Source organism: Meleagris gallopavo, chromosome 3, assembly GCF_000146605.3.
Source record: "Meleagris gallopavo isolate NT-WF06-2002-E0010 breed Aviagen turkey brand Nicholas breeding stock chromosome 3, Turkey_5.1, whole genome shotgun sequence".
NCBI lineage: Eukaryota > Metazoa > Chordata > Aves > Galliformes > Phasianidae > Meleagris > Meleagris gallopavo.
In genome coordinates this window covers 14,952,115-14,960,281 of record NC_015013.2, presented here as the reverse complement: position 1 = coordinate 14,960,281, position 8,167 = coordinate 14,952,115, and positions in this window count along the sequence as shown.

Genomic DNA, 8,167 nt, shown 5'->3' with positions numbered 1-8,167 from the left:
AAAAAAAAAAAAAAAAAACTGAACCTGCTTATGCTTTCTGAAGGCAAGAAGCAGTGTTTATTGTTGTCTCAGGAGGAGGCAATCTACTGATGCTTTCAACCGTGGTAGGAAATTATTTTGTTTGCAAACTTTTGTACGGCATTAATGAGATCACCTAATTATCAAGTGTCTCTTAACATCTTTGCGGAGTACTACTACTTAAAAGAATTTTGCAACCACACGTGAGCTATAGTTTAAAAAAAAAAAAAGTAGTTTTAACTTCTGTAAATGTAAATCAAGGTTAACAACTTACTTACATTTGCCAGCACTGTAAAAGGAAGGGACCTAACTCTGCCATTCCTTTTTAAGTGGTCTCAGTAAAGTCCTTCTTCCAGTTTTCACTCAGTGCTCATGCCTAATGAAGGCCTTCTCTAATGATATGTTGATGGTTTTGTAACAAATCACTTCTAATGCCCGTCTTAACAGTTTTCTGACCTGTGGTATATTTTGGTTAGAAAAGACACAAGTCCAAAATGGCTAGTGAAGGTTTGTTATTCAACAGCAAAATAATGCTTTCTGTAGTTTATCTTCTTTATTAAAACACTAGAAATGTGAAGTTAGCTTTAAATTGAGGAATCTGACATGTACTAGGAGTGAGTCATAACTCCTAAAACTTATTTATTGGTACAGCATAGAAAATTTTAATTTGTCCCACAAATGAACTTAGGCTGCTGCTTTCAAAGAGCATGTAGGAGGTGTGCATAGATATCACATTAATTTCCTAAGAGTCCAGTGCATCCTGCTGCCGTGGTACTCATGTCTTCAAAGAATTCAGCTCTGTAAAGCTCTTGATAGGAGTACATTTTTCATTAGTATGCCCTTTTCCTTTACCACATCAACATCAAATCAATAATGAACATCTTCAGTTTGTGTTTGTCTGGTTCAAAACCACAGAACTCTCTGAAATAAAGTGCATTGAAAGTGGGCAATATATTGATGTAACCGGTCTAACCTGCGGAAGTTTAGAATGCATCTTAATGGCAGAGCCATATGTTCTATGACTGATTCTAATGAAAAAGATTTAGGACTTATAAGAGATGGTTAGAGGAAATACAGAATGTAAAAAAGAAGTAAAAGGCTTCTGTGTACCAAATCCCAAAGCAGATTCAGAATAAAAGATGAGCTGGTGGCTTGAAAGGCTGACATACCAGAGGTAAACACTGCCAGTTAAAATACAGCATAATGTTAAACTCCACCAAGGCAGAGTAGGTAATGTTTGGCAGAAAATTTGAGTGTGAAATGACCACAGCTGATTTTTTTTCCCCTTAAGGCCTAACTCTGAGTACAGGATTTGGGGAATGTTGTTTTACTTTTTCTTAGTAATAGCACTGTACTATGAGGTTTGAGCCAGGAAGCCCTAGGGGGATGTGTTGCATTAAGTGACAAGAAGAGTCACGTGGTGGTGGGAGCTGCAAAAGGAACTCAACATTTAATGTTTTCTGTGAGAACTGTCTTCAGAATGGCTTATTGATTATTGAGCCTGATTCTTAAAGTGAATATCTTTCAACCTGCTGTGAGAGAAATCTGGATTTAGCAAAAGTTAAATATTACATGTTGATGAGGTAGAAGAGTGATAAATAACATTCTGGAAGAAAACTAACTCTATTGGGATACTTCTTTAATATAAATAATATGATTTAATATGATTGAAAAACACTGACCTTCCTTCAGCAATGACGAATGTGTGTTGCTAGTTGCTTGCCCCACTGAGCTGTGAAAAAAACCAACTAAATTGTCTGAGTAACATGTCGGTTATTGCTGTGATCCCTCTGTGCTACAAACATGAACTGCTTTTTGTGTGACTCAGACAGCAAGATCGCAGTTAACTCATGACAATAGGAAAAAGATTGATTTCTGGTGTGTTCATGACATGTTTATTTTCTGCAGAACAGGAATAGGCGTTCATGGTTCTGCTATGTAGGCTGGAATTGGTTCATAGCTGGCTGAGGGGCTTGGAGATGTGATTTTTATCAAAAGTAAATGGTATTTGGGTTCACAAATCCTTAAGGTGAGATTGAAAACTTCAGCTTTGGCCCACCTGCATCTCTGCTTTCCTAATAAGAAAAAAAAGAGACTCGCAGCACTTAACATTTGATGTTAGGATGGGAAGCTTTCCTCCTCTGGAATCTGCAGAAGACACTGAGATGATAATGTAGGGCAGTTGTGCAGGGGGAGAAATAATCTCTTGGAGCAATAGCTGAGTTGGTGCACTGATTTGGAACACCCCTTTACCATCTTCATATTGCTGATCTTTAGGGAAGAGCTGTGCAAAGGAACTTCCCAGTGTGTAGTCTCATGATGTCAGACCTCATAGCAGAAACACTGTCCTCTCACTGCCATGACTACTGAGAACAAAGTTATTCCTCCTGTTTCAAGATACTGAGAAGACTTAAGATAGCATTAACATTTTTTCTTTATATGCTATTATCTTCAAGATATATAACAAATGTTAAAACAAGTGCTCATATTTCATTATTAATAGGCAAAGAGATAAAACTGCAGGTTTTTAATTCGTTTGTGTAACTTACACATTCACTTTGATTATGGAGTAATTAAGATGGGTAATTACAGACCCTGCGCTTCCAAGTTACTATTGCATGAATATGTCACTATGGTTCTTACAATATCAAGCTCACGCGTAAAGCAAATTATCTGTTTAGTTTGAATGATATCACTGGAGCCAATTTAAATTCTTTGATAAGCTCAATTATTCGTTAGCTGGCTGCACACTTTCTAAAAGCCACTCACATTTTGGTAAAAAGTTGGTGTATTATCCTACTCTAGATACATTTGCTCTCAAAAGTCAAATATACAAGTTTAACAAGTTCAGCTGAGACGGTTTCATTTTTGCAGTTTCTAATTAACTGGAATTAAATTGCTGCTGACACATCTGTCTTAGATTGTGTTTCACTGTGAGCTTCTGACCTGCTGCAAAATCCCTTTCAGAAAGAGGCTCTTCAGGCATGCTGAGGGTTTCCTTCTGAACTGACAAAAAGGAAAAAGCAGTTTTCAATAGGCAGCTGGGTGAGTTCCCTTGAATTGATTGTTTTATGCTGCTGAATTTTAAAATGCAGCATTATTAGTATATTAGGTTCTGAACATGCTGGAGAGGTGTCTTTAGGTATTTAAATCAAAATAAATAAAATATTGACTAAGCTGAGCTCCGTAGCTCACTGAATTAAACAGAAGCATTATATTCCAGTTTTAAACGACGCTTTTGTAGGAATTTATTCCAGTTTAAATCAATGCTTAAAACTCTCCACTCTGAATTGATGTGGTACAAACTTTTGTGCATAGACAAAATCTGAGAGGTACTGCAGCACTCACTTGAAATTTACTGGAAGATTTACTTTTTCCTTTCCTTGAATGTTATTTCCCACATCATGGAATCATAGAATCCTGCGTTGGAAGAGACCCATAAGGATCATCAAGTCCAGCTCCTGACTTCACAAAGCACCACCAAAAACCATACCCTGTGTCTGGGAGTGCTGTCCAAATGCTTACTGAACTTTGTTGAGACTGTTGTAGTGCCAACTGCCCTGAGCAGCCTGTTCCATGGCCCTACCACCCTCTGGTGCAGACCCTGTCCCTAACCCCAGCTGCCCTCCCCTGACACAGCTCCATGCCGTTCCCTCGGGCCCCGTCGCTGTCACACAGAGCAGAGCTCAGCGCTGCCCCTCCGCTCCCTGTGAGGAGCTGCAGCCACCATCAGGTCTCCCCTCAGCTCCTCTGCTCTGGGCTGAGCAAACTCAGGAACCTCAGCCATCCCTCACAAACCCTGCCCTCCAGACCCTTCCCCATTTTTGTTTCTCTCCTTTGGATGCTCTAAAGTAATTTTATGTCCTTTATGTCACCTTCCATGTTCTTGGTACCCTGCAATTTTTCACATGTATCAGGCCCTAGGGTTATCAGGGGAGGTGGAACAGTGAAACATTGTCTTCATCCACAGAACGGAGTGCTCTCCTCAGTGCATCTCTTCATCGCACAGGAGTAGGACCCTGAACACCTTGCACCTGTCCTGTGAGCATGGCTTTTACCTGGAAATTTCAAAACTATTAGAAAAAGAATGGAGGATATTTATAATTTTTTTTTTTGCCTTGGTTAAATAATTCCTAATGATGATCTGCAGTACCCACTGACAGAATTTCAGATTGGAACTATGGACTTTATCCATATCTGGTAAACTGCTGATTTGAATATTATTATTACTCTATGTTTCAGTGGGAAACAGCATGTAAGTGATTTAAGGAAAAGTTTAAGACATTAAAGCTGACATTATAAGAAATAAACAATTCAGTTGTGACTTCATGCCATTTCTGGCTTTAAGTTTTTAAGTTATTCTCTTCCATTAGTTCAAGTATGCATGAAGATAAATATATATCAATCCACTGATTATGATACACTTCTGAGTCTCAGAGCTGAATCTCAAAAAACTCAGGCAATGTAATACAAAGATTTTTGGGAGTAGATTCAGCTCCTGGTCTAGGTTGTCCTGTAATAAAGCAAAAATGTATTGCCTAGAGAGATGGTGGATGCCCCATCCCTGGAGGCACTCAAGGTCAGGCTGGATGGGACTCTGAGCAACCTGATCTCTCTGTAGGTGTCCCTGTTCATTGCAGTGGAGTTGGACTAGATGATCTTTAAGGGTCTCTTCCAGTTCAAATGTTTCTTTGAATGAAGCTTCTGCAGTAATAAGCAGAAAAAAAAACAGAAAAATTTTTATGTAATAAATAGCACTAGCTTATAGATTTATTAAAATGTGTGTGCCTTAGTTTCAGCCAAGACTGTGTTCACAGCACACTGATGTTTGGTTGCTGCTGAGTGATGGCAGCACACCTGTGGCTGAACTGAGCCTCAGCAGCAGTTGGTGGTGCAGAGCTAGGACAGGTGGCCTGAATTAGTCCATGGATTTCTCCATATCAGGTGACACCATGTGGAAGGTTATAAAGCTATGGGCAGTTGGCTGAGGACCTACTCCTGCTGGGGGGTTGTGGGGTCAGCAGGTAGTGAGTAATTGTACTGCAGCTATATATATTGCTATCATTGTGTTTTTGTTTCCATTTTCCTCTTCTGTCTTAGTTTTTATCTCAATCCGAGTTCTATTTTGTTTCTAACTCTCTCCTTCAACCAACGTATGGGTGAGTGAGTAAGTGACTGTGTGGTGCTGAGCTGCTGCTGAGTTAAACAACAATGAAGTGTCACTGTTAGGATCCTCCAGGAGTATGGAGCTTTGAGCTGGATCTCCTGCACCTTTTAAAAAGTCAAGCTACTAATCATTTAGATAAAATATAAACTTGAAAAGAACTTCTTAAAAGGTGAAGAAAATACAGGCTGAGGTGGATATAAAATAGGATTATAAACCTGAGTCTTCCTTTCATTTTATGTCTTTTCAGGGTCTCTTCACACACCTACCCTTAAATTCCTTGGTTTCTGGCAATGTGCCAGTCAGACCGTGACTACTGGATCCTCAGGTGTGGATGATTCTAGGAACATAAACGTTCTAAGATCAAATGAATACTTGAGAGTGCAAATGATGCTGATAGGTCTTAATTGAGGTACAAACCCACAGCATAATTAGCATCTGATTGGAAACCATAAGTCTGGAAAATGCCATACCATTTGTTAGTTAGCCTGATCTAGTAGAAGTTGTTCCTACCTGTGGCAAGGAGATTAGTACTAAGTGATCTTTAAGGTTCCTACCAACTCAAGTTATTCTGTGATAAATGCCAAAATCTTATACAAAATTTGAAATTGGTGTTAAGAAGCACCAGAAAAAATGATAGCTGGATTTTTCAGAACACTCTCTGGAGAATTGGAAAGCTAAGACTCTGGTCTGTCCCTGTATATCCAGTCCCATCTGCAAAAAGCAGCATGAAAGTGAATAACACCATGCCATTGTGACCTCCCCTGCTGTTCTTAATAAACTGTCCTTTAGCTTCTCTGTTTTTCTTCCTCCTCTTGACTTGTGCACTAGTCTGAGAGTAACAGCAAGGAGCAGTTATTGTGGAGCAGGCCGCAAGGAGAGTGTTTTTACTATTATAGACATCAACATATAGCCCAAATATTTCCCAAGGGAGAGGAAAACAAAATGTCTGTGTCTCAGTGCAGGAAATATTTTTGCCTCATTTGAAATAAATAAGGCTAACAGCAGCAATTGCTATGCCTGAAAGAAGCAATTTCCTACCTTAATAATCCTGGAATTTTTCACTCTCTCTTTAAAATTAAATCTTGTAATTAAAATGCAAATCAATGCCATCATGATATAATAATCGGCAGGTTGATCTGAACCATAATGCTTATCTGTTGGAGAGGAGGTAAATAGAATAAACAATAAATATTTAGATTTGTGCATTTCAATTACAGCAAAATGTCAGCTCATTTTCCTTCTTTTGGTGCAGTATTTGGCATGTGAACAGCTACAGTGAGAGATGCTGCTGCTAAGAAGATGTTAATTGAAAGTTTCTAAGGGATATGATCAGTAAGACACTGTAAGTTATTTACTTTTGAGCTGTTCCCCCTCTAACGTTGACTAACCATGCTTGCAAAAAATAGGTGATCGACTAAAGAAAAGTCACCCAATTGAAGTAAGACCCTGGGGAGAAATAATTAAAAGGCATTTGGGTGTCTCCCTCTGCAGAGCCCAAGGATCCTAAGCCTGAAAGATGTTGCTGACTGTCCTGCAGGTTGTTTCCCTGCTCCAAAGCACTGAACAGTTACAATTCTTTTAAACTTTATGAATGTGTTTGATGTTTTGAAGCCTTGTCAGAAAGAACAGAGGGCGCTTCCACCAGGATTCGTAAGCATGGCTGCATGTGCTTAAAACTTTAGGTAGACAACCTTGAAAATTTTTCAAGGTTCTTACCAACACCAATTTACACAATACGACAGCATTCCAATTTAATGAGATCAACTTAACGCTTCAGTTAATATCATGCAAATGAAATGTGATTTGCTAGAACATATTCTACATGTCAAGTGTTATACAGGAGTAAGATTTATTAGTAAGTAGTGAGCAATTCCCATCACAGGCTTCATTAAAGAAAAAATGTTTTCTTGGAGGATATAGTCAAGAAAGACTGTTTTAAAAAAAAAAAAAAAAGCAAAAGCGTTTGGAATCTGCATGATTCTTTTAAATCTAGTTGCACACTAAGCAGACAATTGCTTACAAATTTTTACTTCTGTAGAAGATAAGAAAGAAATGTTTCTCCGGCTAGTTAGGTATTGTTAAATGTTCTCTTTGGTCTGGTCAGTTGGACCAAGAACTCACTTAAGACTGAAATTGAAATTGTTCTTTTCGTATGTTGACTAACTTAGCAAGTCTTGTATGTATGGGGACAATAGATAGGTTAATATCTCAATGAACAATGAAACAGTGCTGCATTAATAGGGGCTTCATATCCTGCTGTGCTTAGCTCAGGTTTCAGGTAAGGAATGATGAAAGGAGATGGTGACCCTCTCCAGGTAGGGATTCCGCAGACATCATGTCTCCTTTATGTTGCTTTGGTAATTTTAAAGGCAGGATACTTCTGAAACCTGGTAGGGAATTCAGTCAGTGTATTGATTACAAGTAAGTCGAGAACGTTTTTTTTCTGGTTGCATGTTGGTTAGTGTTTTTGTTTCTTCCACTCTCCAAGACTTTATCAAATAGTCTCATCAAACAATTTTCAGACTTAGGGGTCTCTTCAGTCAGTTTGTTCTGATCAGAGGCTTTTCTTTGCATGCAGTGTTTATTGTTGGTTCAGCTTGCGCTTCTGCAACTTGTAAAGCACTGCCATCAGTGGTGGATAATGAGAGTAACAAATATCTCTGTTTCCATGTGAAAAGGGGGCAAGAGTGTCCATATAAAAACATTCCTACAAATAAATCTCTATTTATATAGAGAATTTTGGAATGTTCAAGTACAGAGAGCACACGTTTATAGAACACTTCAAATTAACTGGTTGGGGTTATCCCTGTTTTAGAACTTGGGTCTCTTGGGTTGGGATAAGGAATCTCACAGTGGTGACTTTGAACTGATCTTAGTTGTTCTGTTTATTCATACTTTTAAATCTTGCTGTTTTTCTCAAGTAAAATCAGAGGTGACTTGCATTATGGTATTCTTTTGGGAGATTGATTGAGGGAAGCTCAT